Source organism: Amblyomma maculatum, unplaced genomic scaffold, assembly GCF_055883805.1.
Source record: "Amblyomma maculatum isolate TAMU_Amacu unplaced genomic scaffold, ASM5588380v1 scaffold_13, whole genome shotgun sequence".
In the NCBI taxonomy this organism is placed as follows: Eukaryota; Metazoa; Arthropoda; class Arachnida; order Ixodida; family Ixodidae; genus Amblyomma; species Amblyomma maculatum.
Genome location: NW_028146738.1, coordinates 23,903,989 through 23,919,204, shown reverse-complemented (window position 1 = coordinate 23,919,204; position 15,216 = coordinate 23,903,989). Strand labels below are relative to the sequence as shown.

Below are 15,216 nucleotides of genomic sequence, written 5' to 3'. Positions count from 1 at the left end.
TAATTGAAAGTAGCATATTGTGAATAATTTCTGTACTAATGCAGTGCGAATCTTGTTTGCGATTTCGCTTCCACGCCAAGGAGCTCGGTACCTTGTGAAGGACTACGAATGCTGCGACATACCTTCTGCAAGTTTCAGCTGTAGCCCAAAGGAACCTCGAGCAGTGTCTACATTGTGCGCAGTGTGTTTTTTAAAACAAGGACTGATGTGTATGGAATATCAATGAGACTGTAACCACCCCTTGTCCGCATTTCTGTGTTTCGAGTGTGCATTATACTTGGGTATGTTTCGTTATCTAATGGCCTTTTGTATTTTTTTTTTTTTTAGTCAAGCCATCGTCTGACGAGAATCATCCGGACTACATTCGGAAGGTGTTTCCATAGCTGGTGTTTCAAGATACGAGCGGGCTCAAAAGAAACAAGATTTAAAGCCAACTGCGACTGCAGCAGCAGATCCTGGCCTCTCCATGGGTGCAAGTGAAGCTGTGATGGATGAGGACACTGCTCACAGAACGTGCAACACCAAAACTGAGACAGCACTCTCCATGCAGACAGAACATTGCAGATCTCGTCGAAGAAAACAGGTCCCTCAAGGGACAGGTAGCTTCTTTAGAGCTGGAAGTTGCAGCAGGCAATAAAAAAATTTTCAAACTGGAAAGGCACGGACAGCCAAACCTCTCAAATATGACGAGATGTAGTCATACAATCAGACAAGAATATTAAATTTCATATAGGCCTTGTTTCAGTACAGATGTTGAAAGTACTGCTTCAGATGGTACTACCCATCTGGACGCCAACCCACAGAACTTCACTTGATGCCGGACAGCAGCTCATTCTTGTGCTGATGCATCTACGACTCGGCCTCCTGACTGAGGACCTAGCATCTCGATTTGGCATCTCTGTCAGCAGCGTGTCATTTTCACTCACGGAACAACGTGCTGGCAGCAAACACGCAGAAATTTATCATTTGGCCATCTCGACATGCACTTGAATCACACCGGCCTAAAGCATTGAAAGACAAATTATTTAATCACCTGTGTTTATTCATGGATGCTCAAAGCAAGATTTAGTCAAATCATAAGCACAACACTGTGAAAGTGCTTGTCTCTATCACACCTTCAGGAGCCATATCTTGTATCCAAAGCATGGGGAGATAGAGTTTCTGATAAAGAGTTGGCCTTGAAACGTGGACTTATTAACAAGGTTTGAGAAGGAGACTTGTTTTTGGTCGACAGGAAATTTCGCTGTGAAGAAACGTTTGCTGCACGTGGTGCCGCAATTCAGATGCCTTCCCTGACTAAGCGAAGGACGCAGCTACCAGGGGCTGAAGTGACTGCATCGAGAAAGCTTTCCAGTGCACGAATACACGTACAACAGGCCATATAGCGCCTGAAAGTCTTCAGGGTTTTCAAGACAGTACTTCCAGTAAGCTTTGTGAAGAGAGCTGGGCCCAAATTCAGAGTTCGCGTCGTTATCGAAGTGTCGCTATCTCACGTGACCTCGAGTCATCTGATTGGTCGAAACGCCGGAATTGGGTGTTGCCAATACGGAACCGGAAGAGGTGGCCACATCATATTCCGGGGTTTCCACCAATCAGATTACTCGAGGTCGGGGAGATAGCGACACTTTCGATAACGACGCAAACTCAGAATACGGGCCCTGGAGATGGCGATCAAGCAACCATTGACAAAATTCTCATTGTGTGTAGTGCACTTGTCAACCTCCAAACACCTATAATTAAAAGCCAGCTTGAGTAACTGTGTTACTATGTGTTAGAAAGATGGCTCTTTTCTGCATGCATAAGCACCACTGCACAGTTTAATGTAAAGTGATGCCATTTGTTGTATGGAATGAGACCACACTGCCATGTAAATAAAAGTTTTATCAGCCTTTGTCTTTGGTTAGATCTGTAGTGCACTTTTTTCAATGTCTGCAAACACGAGATTTTTGGCTGCCTATTTTAATGTATGTAAAGGTACACATGCATCATAAGATATTTGTCTACTACAGATAAATCATCACTTAATTCAGTTTGAGCAGTCATACAGAGACTAACATCAAGAGTCAGTGTTGGTACTGATGCTTCGCTTAATTTTATCAACACAAAAGAAAGCTTTCTCAAGAGCCAGAATGATGGCTATTAAGAATTGGCTAGTATAATGTAGCTCCGCCTTACTTCACATGATCTATGCCGACCACTGTCGTCAAAGACTGTGGTTGTTCAAACAAAGACAGCACAAGAAAAAAAAATTAGCTTCTGTAGAAGGATAGTGCATAACGATGCATTTCTTTTACATTGTAACAAAGAACAGATGCAACCAAGCAAAAAAGCAGTCTGAAAACACAGTAAGCCAAGAGAATTTTCTCGTCGTTAAGAGAGTGAATAATTCATGTCATGCATTTAGAAACACGTAACTGGGCTGAACTGAACTGGATATAAACAAAGTTTTGTATGTAGCCAAGTTTGTTTACAGCTAATTACTAGATTCTAAACAAGTGATATCAGTTCTTTCCCCTTATTAACATTAACATGTTTTACTTTCAATGGTGTCAGATTGTGTACTTGTAACTGGATAGGCACTTCAGCTCAGTTGCTAGCAGACTGACTGTTGGTTTGGCATTTCATGCAAACCCAGGATGCAGGAGTGCGTTTCGTTTTTGCACACTTGAGGTGAAAGCGTGCACTGAGAGGAGTCCACAATGCGGCCAGATTTGGCACCTCAGCAGATACATATCATCATAGCTTGTTGCATTTGTTTCAGGATGGTCATGTTACGCAGTCGAGGGAAAATGTTTAATAAAAATGGTTTCTGCTTTTGATTTCACAACAGCCCAGAAGCTCTCATCAAAAGAAATAACCTACAGTTAGAGCACAGCTTATAAATACCACAAAGTATGCTTGAGAAGGCTGCGTTGCTGCCATTTGGGCCTGTACTTGAGATTAGTAGGCATGCTCCTTTTTTAGCTGCATACTTTCATTTAAATATGGCAACTACTTTAATACAGGTTTCAGTGGTTGTCCTTTCACAGAGGCAGGACACTTCACCTCTAGTACCGCTTTTCCACAGCATGCACAAGATACAATGCTGTCAGGAGATGCAGCTAGGTACGGCTGCTTCCCAATGACACACAAACCACACTCATAGATCTGAAAGTCTTGATGTGCTGCTGACTCGTGAGCCAAGAATACAATAATGGACATTTCATTGCTGTTATTCTTATGCCCTTTGCTTGAGTTTAAAGTAATTTCTTGGAAAGCGAAAAACAAAAATAATCTGATGCCATATGGTAAAGGGGATTTTTTTTCCTGTTGTGGAAAACTAATTGATGCCACGTGTTTATTAGCTGGTAATTAACTATAAATAAATAAATACAACAACTACTTTACTCACAGCTCATTACCAGTTTCCAAGCATTTGAGAAAGGACAGTTGTTTCCTCACAAGCAACAATAAAAAAATGCATGCGTGGCTTCGGGCTGTTTGTTTCTTTGCTGCCCTTTTCTGAGTCCTGCAACTTGTTTGTTCAGTGCATTACCCAGAAAGCAGCTACATCCTTTTCTCCTTCTAGCAGTTATTTTTCACAACACATACCAAAAAAATGACTGCTGCCAGCTGTGGTAATTGTCATCTGCACTTGCAAAACATGAGCTCTGGCTGACGGAAAGCAGACAGCAACAGGACAGAAGAAAATAAAGGTGGGAGCGATAAGAAGAAAGGACAGGAGGTTATGTCCTAAAATAGTTCAATTATTTAGCTTCGCAGCAAATCGCACGAGCGGTTTACAAACATTAATACATGCAAGCAGTTAACGCCTTTGCAATTATTGTTTACTTACCCAGCCATGCAGGTAGCTGAGCGCAGACTACTGTTCCGTGTTCGTTAACAATGCACTATGGGCTCCTACAGTTGCCACTACGACAACTGCATTGTAAGCTTCAGTGATCTTGTAGTTCTTAATCTGTTCTCTTGTGTAAAAGCACCCACCTTCCGCAAGATAAACAAAAATGTTCGCTGCAGTGAATGGCAGAAGGTTTTTGGAGCCCGCACCCACCTTCCGCAAGATAAACAAAAATGTTCGCTGCAGTGAATGGCAGAAGGTTTTTGGAGCCCGCTGAAAACGAGAAGCGCACCACATCGTCGTCCAGCGGATCGGGCAGCTCTGCGCCTCTAAATAAAAGCTTCTGGCAATACCGATCCTTCGCTTTGGTGCTGAGCGCCTTGAAGTAGTCCCTCGACATAACCATAATTACATTCAAGACTCAGAATCAGCCCAAAGCAGCACGCAGAAACACCGACGCACTGGTCGCACGTTGCATGCGCCTTGAAAATGCACAAATGGAAGTATGGAAGCCTTCCTACCGGAAGGTTCCAGAGGGCAACCAATCAGCGTCAAGCGTGGTTTGTTTGTAAACACTGAAACCATCTATATATGCACTCCTACCTTCAGCGCAGTGTGAACGTGCGTGAGTGCGTCCTGTTTGCAACGCTCACATCACTCTGTCTTGTCTTACAAACAAGCGTCAGCCCGTGACGTCAGTGGAGATGCGGCAGCGTTGGAGTCAGCAGTGACTTTCGTGGTGTAGGCAAAAGCTCGGGTCGTCTGCATTGGATGTGCGGTGCTTGCTGGGTTTTCGGGCATAATTCCTGATATTGCTGCGAGCTGTGGCGTGGTTGGTTGCGCCATGAGACACAAAAAAGAAAATGGTACTTGTTTCCACGTTTCTTACGGTAGGATAAATAAGAGAACGATGGGCAGGGACGTTGAGCGTGACAAGTAGACCCTTCGCCGATGGATTGCCTTCGCGGCAAACGTGCGTTGCACTTCTGCATTGAAACTTGAATAGTTTGCAACTTTTAATTGTCATGGTTGCTGTTTGGCCGTACGACGAATAGCGGCATAAAAAACGCCTGCAGCTCGTGCACGCTTTGTTGTATACACTATATCAAGTCATAATAAAAAGCGCCGCGCGTTGTCAGCGTATGTTTGTACAGAAAAGGACATAAAAGCTCCTGCGAAGGTAACTGCTATTACTTTGAGCAGTCACTCCAGCGCGATATTGTCGAAACAGGTCCAAACTTATAAAGCAGCTTTTCTCTAATGTCACTTTCACCCACCCTAAATAGCGAGTATGCATTGTTAGGATCCGGGCAAATTTAAGTCACACGACATTATTTTTCAGATTATTAAACTTTCTTTTTGAAGGTCACTAGGATTTTGACGAACAAATTAAATATCCACTTACAACGTAGGTCTGATCAAGCAGCTGGGGCATGGTGTGTAAATATATATATAATGTGGTACATAGAGTTTAATGTCCCAAACTGGAATCAGCTATGAGGGGTGCAAAATAAGCAGATAAGATGATGCGCTTTTGAATGAAAAGTTCCCAAGTATATTAAAAAAGCTTAGCAGATCGTGCAAATTTCACTGCAAGCGATCGTGAAGAATGTTTCATTACGCTCATGCACCTCTCCTAAATCGCAAAAAGAAAAAAATGAGAGCATTCTTACTGGCCTTCATGTATATATAACCTGCGAATGACCTTGGCTACGTCTGTACGATGAAACAGACGTCAAATGTATTTTTTATCGAGCAGAATAAAACAAGTTAGCAGCGCGTACTAGGCGAATATGTTACAAAAAAGTAAAAGATTGAGTTCTTATTCGGTGAAATTCTGACTTACGTTGCCGGTACACTGAGCTAGAAATATGATTTCTAGTTCACTATTGTTATTGGTAATAGTTATTGGCTGTGGCTAAAGGTACGTCGGACGGACCCGATCAATGGTCTTAAAGGTACGTCCGACGGACCCGGTGCGTTTTTCTTCGGGATCCGTCCGACGGATCCGGGAAATATTTTTCAGAGGTACGGCGGACGGACCCGATCGGTAGGGTTCTTCCGACGGACCCAACGCATTTTTCTCCGATATGGGCCTTGGGATCCGTCGGGAAAGCCGGACTCAGATGTGGTTGTAGCAACAACATGGTAGCCATATGTAGCCAAATCGAAATTGGTATGAGGTGTACCGTCTTTGCCAAAAGTAACCAGGCTGCGGGTTTCGCTTCTAGGTCAGGTAGTGGAGAATTCGTACCATTTCTGAAGCTGTAAATCTGTGCAAAGTAAAGGCGAGCTCCTGCCCTCACTTATTAACAAGTTGTGGTCCTCTGGGAATCCATGTTGTCTTTAGAATACGAGCGAGAAGCAAAACATGCAGCCTGGTTACTTATGGCAAAGACGGTACGTGCGAGGTGTAAGAAGTATGTACTACATACTGCATGCGTGAAATGTGAAATTACAAAGAATAGTACAGTGGCAAGAATAGTGCCTAGAATGGGTGATATACTACGTGATGGCATGATGATAGGTTTACGTGAGTTGGACCGCGGCAGGGTGGCAAGCACGACCAGAGCGCAAGCGCATGTAATCGCGGTGTTGACGGCCAGCCCGCGGCCCGCACGCCCGCTCATTTGGTCCTCGTTATTATGTGGATTAACGTCTACGACGGTCGTTATGTAATTATGTAGTTTTGATTCTTCAAAGTTTCCTCACTTCCATCTGTGATGAGATGCGTCACGTAACGCATCGCTTTCTGCTCGCATTGAGGTTTGGTGCTGCAAGTTCTACGTAGTACAAGCGGCGCTGAAAAAGCTGGGCACCGCCGGCGTGTCTCTAGCCCAAGCATCGCGTCATTCGTGTTTGTTGTACAACTGGAGGTGTGGTTTGTGCTTACCGTGAGATGCTGTGATTACGGATTACGTCCTACTAGAGTGCTGTGTGAGACTACGAAGAGTGCTGTGATGAGTGCGCCGATGTCCGGACGGACATCAGTGTGTCCGTTTATGATCGGCGATGTTGCACGTGCATGTCAGTGTTTATTAGGTGCAGTGGTAATTTATTTACACGCGCTGTACAACAATCAGACGAAAATAAGTCATCGACAATTTGTTAGCCTGTACTACAGAGCTCAAAACTCGGAAAATGGGAATGCACGATGCAGTTTTCGCATGTTGGAGTGCACCGAAAAATAAGTGCCCAGCCCACACCGCCGGGATGCGTATTACTACAGGTGAAATGGTTCAGGTTTCTGTAAAATAGCTGCCTGGCACAGCACCTTTCTAAATGTTCAGGCTTTGTACTATTGTTGAAGGCCACTTTATCATTAATAAAGGAACGAATATGCTTTATGTGTTAATGACTAATGCTTTTTCAACATATTATGTTCATTTTTCGTTTTTCCTTAGTTTCCTTTGTTTTTCATGCTAGACAAACACAAATAGTACACTTTTAAACTTGTCAGTCCAAAGCTGAACATGAATATCTGCCATGCATGTGACAGCTTTAATGCTAGAAAGGTTGACATGTATAGCATGTACGTACACGCTGCGACATCTTAGTGGCACGTTAGGCTACTTGCCCCAAGGTCGTGATGTTTAATACCAGTGATGGCAGTCGCACTTTGGTGCAGGTGAAATGCAGATGCTTCTGTTTTCTGCAAGATGTCAATTCAAAGTACAAAGCCCAGGCAGTCAAATTAGGCTGGAGCTCTCCACTACGGTATTCTTCATAGCTACATATGTCACTTTAGGATGTGAAACCCTACATGCCACAGGTAGGCTGCATTGTTTTTTAGATTTTGTAACCTCTCATCTATGTTTTGCAACATTTGGCTAATTTTAGTTCCCAAACAGTTGCTAAAGATGAAACCGAAGCAGTTCTTGGCATGGTTTGCTGCTTAGATTAATTTGCTAATTGCAGTTCTTTGAAACTTGCATCAATGCTGGACAGTTCAAATAGCAAGCAGTTGAATTACAGAAATGATGTGGATCATGCATTTCAGTTCTGACAAGTGGAAAGTAACGGTCCCCTCCTTGCATGCATAGGTGCCTTTAGACAAATACATACTCGGGTGTGTGATTGTGACGCATATCAAGGGTCAACAGAAGGCCATGTGGAGCCAGTGTGATATTCTTCATGAAGGCTAAAGTAAAATTGTACAACAGCTGCTGTACCATGCAGAAAAAAAATTGATCATTTAGTATATGATTAACTGACCATGAATAGCATCTTACTCAGAGTATGATGTGATATATATCTGGTTTAGCATCCCAAAATAACTACGGCTATGAGGAACACAATAGTTGAGGGCTCCGGTATGATTTCGACCATCTGGGGTTCTTTTACATGCATTGACACCGCACGGTGCATGACGGCCTATTGTTTCGCCTCTATTAAAATGTCCCTGCTGTGGCTGGAACCAAATCTGCATCTTTGGGTTCAGCAGCCAAGCACTCTAACTACTGAGCCAGCACAACGGGGCCAAGTATCAAAATGCATGCCATTACATTTCTTTCTAGCCTGTGGTTTTCTTCACAGAACTAATGTATACAAGGAAAAGTAAACAGCAAGAAAACACTAGTTTTATTGCACATTATATTCACATTTCAGCAAACATTCTCTAGGAAAAAATTTCTCATAATGTTTTCATGGAAACCATGAACAAAACAAAACAATGCACTTACTCCACTCGAATTATTAATGGGCAAGGTTGCATCTATGCTACTACACTGCGCTTATCACAAAACCCACCAGCCCCATCTGCTTTGGCCAATCACTTGATGGAACTAACGGAGACAGATGTCGCACACCACAGACTGGTCGTCTCGCAACATATCTCTGCATATGTTGCATTTCAATTTCATGCCTTTCCACTTAGTTTCAACTGTTGCCAGCATTACTAGTCACCCATCTTTTCTGAAATTCCTTTTTACGCTGTTGGGATCAGCATCCTTGTTAACTACGGTCTCTGGCATTTTAGATGCTATCATTTTCACATCTTCCTCATCTGGAAGAACGAAGGAAATGACAAGCTTTGAGCAGACAAAAAATTAGGGAGACTCCTAATCTCCACCTGTAAGGGTATGGTGTGCCAGCGTTAATGGTTCTTGTCTGCAGATCCCACTGTGGATTCTCGTTAATTTACATGCCCTTTGCTACAAACATTACTACTAATTCCTTAATTCATGTCTCTGTTATCTCAGATATACTCATTAGCATACGGTCGTAGGCTGCCCTGTTAGGTGATAGACAACCTAGCATAGACCTCTGTAAGCCTCAACCTTTCTTAATTGGAGCTGAAACGTTGAAGCTGAAATATTTCAAATATAACTTTGTAAGCTTGGCTTAACAGCTCCTGCCATGTCGTGTGGCCTCGTGACATTTGGCTCGTGGCACTTTTGGCTTGTGCACAGGGGTCATCTGTTAAACACTGGTTAACATGCATGAAAAATACATTTTCACACAAACTGGTGGCAAATGGTCAAGTGGTGCACTGCAGATTCTGAAATGTATACCTATATTCATGCAAGGATCGCATCATCACATAACATGATCAAGAGTTCTATCAGTACCTGTAGTTACATAGCATACCTATATTCATGCAAGGATCGCATCATCACATAACATGATCAAGAGTTCTATCAGTACCTGTAGTTACATAGCATTTCAATGCCCATTAAAGGACCACCTCAGACAATGGTTGTTGTTATCTCAAGACCTGTTGTAACAGCGTACTGACGCCATTCCACTGAGCGATGGACATGTATATGCATACCCTAGATAGCTCATATTGTGGATCTCATTTATTTCTATGACTTCCAAGGAGTTCCTGTCGTCAGAAACTTTATGAAATCGGGACAGTAGTCTTGAAAGGTGATGAAAAGAAATAACCAGGTTACCTTGACGCAATGCTAAATTACAGAGGGTGAATATGCTGCATGAAGATACCAAGAAGCTTGTACAAAGAAAAGTGGGAGTGAAATGGCAGGATTTTTGAAACATTGAAATAAACTACAAACTACACTTGTCAAACCTGTCATTAAGGAATGGAAATCATGCAGTAATCAAAAACGCAACATGGAAGCCATTTTAGGTCATCTTCACAAAACACATACCCACACCTCACACACAGCTTCATACTTATGAAAGAGGACAAACCAATATGCAAGGAGTGTGGAGATGAACTAACAATAAACCATATCTTACACATGCGCCAGAGTCGAGAAAAGAGGAAACATTTTGTACAATTTCCAACAGATCCATTTCCATCCCAGCATGATCCTAGGAGAGACGTGCAAATTTCCTGCATTTTTGGTTTCCTAAAATGTTCCTAAAAAAGCTACATCCTAAAGAACATTTTAGTCATTACACACAAAATAAATACATTAAACCTTGTTCTTGGTGCATGGCAGCATTAGTCGCTTAGGCACCATAAAAATCAACACAATGCTGTAAGGTATACCTTGGTTAGCTATGTTATATGAGACAAGCTTTCGGCCTGGTGTGGTCCTTATTCACGTGACAGCGCTGTCATGAGGGTCTATGTCCCAGCGATCGGAAAGTGACCTATTCCAATAATTTTACAAACTGAAGGTGATTGTACAGATTTCTAAAGACTGGAGTGCTCAACTGTTTTATCAACGTCCGCCTGCTTTGACAGCCTGGAGTGAAACTGTTGAAGAGAATACATTTTTGAACATTTAACGCGTTTCTGAAGGCGTTGCTTTCAATTACGGGGCCAACAAAAAGCAGGTGAATGTCAAACGCCGCCTAGATAGGCTTTCTAGCAAGACAGCGGTGTAGCGTGGAAAATCGCTCCGCCGATCCATCGCTGGCGCCGCTGACTTGAAAGGCGAACTGTTCAAACTGACCACACCTGAAACACTGAATTGCGCATGATCAAGGCAGAATTTCTCTAACACTGAGCACTGGTAGCTATCGATTTCGCGCCCAATATTGTGAAAATCTGTCCTCTCTTCGATCATTGATACGTCCACGGTTGAACATTTATGCGCCTCGGGGTAGGCCAGCCGTGGGAACATGGATGCGTGGTTGTAGCAACGATCGCTTGCATGGCACACTCTGCAAAATTCCAAGAGTCAGCTTCTTCAACGAAATGTGCAGCGCACATTTTCTACCGCGTACCTAAGCCCGGCGATGCATGCATATCGATCCCGATCGTTTCAAAGCTGCGCGGCCGTTCAGTCGGGTCACGCTAACCTCGAGCATGCGGGGGTTTAAACTACATGTACGCAAACTTCAACGACAAGAAAAAGATGCAGCCTAAGCACTTTAGTCAAGTAATCCCCTATATACCAAAGAACGTTGCTGTTCACAGGGAATTCGGATCATTCACGCTTCCGGCTTTCCGGTTGTGCACTCTTGCGGTGCGGTGCAGTAGGTCTTCGCCTCGACGAGTCGATGTGCAGGCCTCTAGTAGATTCGGCATGTCTTCTGCCACGGCTCTGAGGTAGAATTTAAACGAAGAATTTAGCTAAAAACATCCTGTTTCCTCGGTCTGCATGTGAGGAACGAGCATAATGCCATTTCACATACTTTGGACTGCCGAATGTTCAGCTGCACGACGAGGTGTGTGTGTGTTGTGCCGGCGCTAGATCTTCAGAGGTCGATGCTGGACCTAAGACAGCGTAAATGCTAGGAATAGCTCGCTCGCATTACGGGCAGATCGAGGTGATAGTTTAGTGCGAAGCGCAAGCTGCTCTTGAATGTGCGTATCTCGATGCCAGCTGGTGGAGCTGGTGCAGTACGTAGCATATCGCCTGCAGCTATGTGCTTGACAGCGATGTTTGCCGTACACAACCCTAAGTGAAGACCGTGATCTATGTTAGAACGGATACACTCTTCGTAGCACCTCATCGAGAGTCGCGGCTAGCTGATATCATAGAGGATGAGATCCATTCACGCGTAGCAAGCGGAATGGGGCCGCGTTCGACGTGCATATAGCCATGAGCCTGTATATCGACGTCCGCCGTATCTTTACGAGAATCGAATGGATCCGTCGGACGTACCTTTAGACACTTCGATAGTTATTTAGAGTGAAGGTGCTTCAGCAGAAAGATCAAAGGAGCTTGTCATATGAAAAACACACTTCCACTCATTCATTCGTTGTCCTTGCATGCGCTAGCAATACGCAAGGGAGTTGAACAATGTTGGCTGTTAGTTTTTCATATACATTGTGCTTTTTACTTTTCATTGAACTTAATCAGTCACTACGGTGCCCACCGTAAGCGCACGCTGCTGAGGCCATGGAGAAGGAAGCCAATGTAGCGCTCTTCGCCAATTCCAGAATTAATTGGCTGGTAAAGTGTTGAACTACTCTCCAGGCATAAACAAAACCATTTCCATGCACAAGTGAAGCTTACGCTTCAGAATATTCGCACGCGCGAACTGGTTTCGAAGGCAGTGTCACTTGGCGCAGTGTAGGCACGCTGTGTTTTGCCTACACCCCATGTCGCTACTGATCGCAGCGCCACCTTTGTTTACAAACATGATGCTTGTCTATATGGAATGTTTTATAAGTCTTATATGTATGTCTTATATGAAATTGTCTTATATAGAATGTGAATTATATACAGCTGAACCCTGTTATAAGAGATATGGATGTAACAAACAGTCAGGTATAAGAGACACCATTCACCCAAATGGCTGGCTGCCCTATGACTTCCATTAATTGGACCTTCTTTTTAACAGACGTTGTATGTAGAAGACAAGTGGCTATAAAGAAAAAATTAGCCTTAAAGTTTGGTACTCCATCTTGCTTGTAACAGACTTTAATATTAGATGCGGCACCATCCATCGCCAGGTTCAGTAGCAGCTACAGTGAAAACAATAAAGTGAGACACACCTGTGCAGTCATTATTATTTATAACTTCAGCAAACAAAGAGCAGGTAATCAATTCTGAAATAACTAAAAGAAGCTACGACAGTGGGAATGCAACATAGAGAAGCTCTTCAGGCTTGCCACAAAGAGCACAAACGCGATTGCATATGCGAGCGTCTGAGCGCGCATATTGGGAGCTCGCATTGGGCTCTCCAAATAGTGGAGCTTCCTATCGCAAATTACTTAAGCTGTTGTGTCCATTATTCTGAAGAATATAGCAAAAATTGCCTATTATGCTGCATTTCTATATGAACGACAAATCTATCTGGTAAATGCAAAGAAAGTGCTCAGCTGGTGCCGCTGACATAAACAAGTCATTGTGCCTAGAAAGTGAGACACTGTGATGGCTAAATTGGCTGTGCCGGAACTTGGGATAGGGGTTGAGCAGGGTTCCGTGAACCACCAACCTCTCCACAATTTTGCCTGCTTGTGTCGCCTTTTGACCGAAAAACAGATACGAGAAGGGTCACTGAACGACACACAGGAATGCGGGGACGACGCGGTAATAACAGCTACACGTGCGCTGCTGCGAGGATGGCGAGAGTTCTGGGAACAAGAAGAAAGAACTCAAGGTGACAAGGAAAGCAACAGAAGGACGGTGGGGCAGAGAGGAACGAGAGACGCTCTACAGCCGGTCAACCCAGACTCGTCTCCTGAGGGATGACTGCCTGAAGATACAAAGACGGCTCGTTAGTCCTGGCGACGCGTCTATTGAGCTCGCCGTGTACTTCGTCACCATCAGTGCTGCCTGCAGCTATGGCCATCACCTCCCACCTCAAGCACCGGATCATCGCAGTGGCGTCCAGACGCAACCTCAAGACCATCGGGTGAGCGGGGGGCATCCAGCTCCGGTTAAATCTGTTACTGGGCCTATTTCGTGTGTGATTCCTGCTCTCGACCCCGAAAAGAGCCCAATAACTGGGACATCACAATGGTGGCAGCAGTATTTTCGGGTCTAGCATTGCTCTTAAACGGATCCCTTTGCCACGGAGAGTAGGAGGGATACACGGAATCTGGTTGACTGGCTAGACTGGCATTGAAATGAACGCGAAAGTTGAAGAGTCAGTCGGTCATGGTGCATGAGTCGAGTGTACTAGCATTTAGCCATTTCATCCCTATGTTTGATGGTACCGAACCTGTTCGCGAATTTCTGAATACCGTAGAGCAAGCTGTCAGCATCGCTTCTTGTGCCTATAGTCATGTGCTGTGTCTCTGTAAGTGTAAGATGGCAGGCGCTGCCAAAGAGTTTGTGTGGCATGATGCAGCGGCCAGGGAGGCGACAACATTTTCCAAGTTCAAAGAGGTTATGATCGCGAGGTTTGACACGGAGCCGTTGAGATTGCGCATGCAGCGGTTTACGGCTCGCTAGTCCTGGTGGTGTGCCTATTGAGCTCGCCGTGTATACCGTCACCACCGTCACCATCAGCACAGCCTGCAGCTATGGCCATCACCTCCCACCTCAAGCATCGGATCATTGCAGTGGCGTCCAGACGCAACCTCAAGACTGTCGAGTGAGCGGGGGCATCCAGCTCTGATTAAATTGGTTGCTGGCCCTATTTAGTGTGTGATTACTGGGTCCGTATTCCGAGTTTGCATTGTTATCGAAAGTGTCGCTATCTCCCCGACCTCCAGTCATCTGATTGGTGGAAACGCCAGAACATGATGTTGCCACCTCATCCGGTTCCATAGTGGCAACACCCAGTTCCAGCGTTTCCACCAATCAGATGACTCGAGGTCACGTGAGATAGCGACACTTCGATAATGACGCAAACTTGGAATACGGGCCCTGCTCTCCACCCCGAAAAGAGCCCTATAACCGGGAGATCACAACACAGCCAAGCCAAGACCAAAACAAATGACAAAAACAGAAGTGGTTCTGCTCTGGCAAGGACAAATAAACTGCTCTGTTTGCTATTCAGCCAGTTTCAATTCCACTCGGAAATGTCTCATTTGCTTTTCATTTACTTTTCGACTGAGTGGTGACATTCACAGACTTGTTAATCACAGCCGGTGTGGATATTTCTGCTGGTGATGTTTTATAGTTGGCTGTGGCTAAAGGTACGTCGGACGGACCCGATCGATGGTCTTAAAGGTACGTCCGACGGATCCGGTGCGTTTTTCTTCGGGATACGACGGACGGATCCGGGAAATATTTTTCAGAGGTACGGCGGACGGACCCGATAGGTAGGGTTCTTCCGACGGACCCAACGCATTTTTCTCCGATATGGGCCTTGGGATCCGTCGGGAAAGCCGGACGGATCCGAAATCCCCAGATGTGGTTGTAGCAACAACCAACGTTTTTAGATCCCTTGGCAACAACATGGTAGCCATATGTAGCCAAATCGAAGTTGGTATGAGGTGTACTACTTGCGAGGTGCAAGAAGTATGTACTACATACTGCATGCGTGAAATGTGAAATTACAAAGAATAGTACAGTGGCAAGATTAGTGCCTAGAATGGGTGATATACTATGTGATGG

At 44.5% G+C, this 15,216-nt stretch overlaps 1 long non-coding RNA gene and 1 pseudogene across 1 annotated transcript; one reads left to right on the top strand and one right to left on the bottom strand.

Moving 5' to 3' along the window:
- Positions 1-491: 491 nt before the first annotated feature.
- Positions 492-3,125, top strand: LOC146172376 (uncharacterized; annotated as a pseudogene).
- A 5,271-nt stretch (positions 3,126-8,396) lies between these two features.
- Positions 8,397-11,870, bottom strand: LOC146172375 (uncharacterized). The gene is made up of 2 exons (XR_014702440.1): positions 11,393-11,870; positions 8,397-11,301 (listed from the first exon to the last, which is right to left on the bottom strand). It is a non-coding gene; the product is annotated as an uncharacterized LOC146172375 (long non-coding RNA).
- Positions 11,871-15,216: the final 3,346 nt, after the last annotated feature.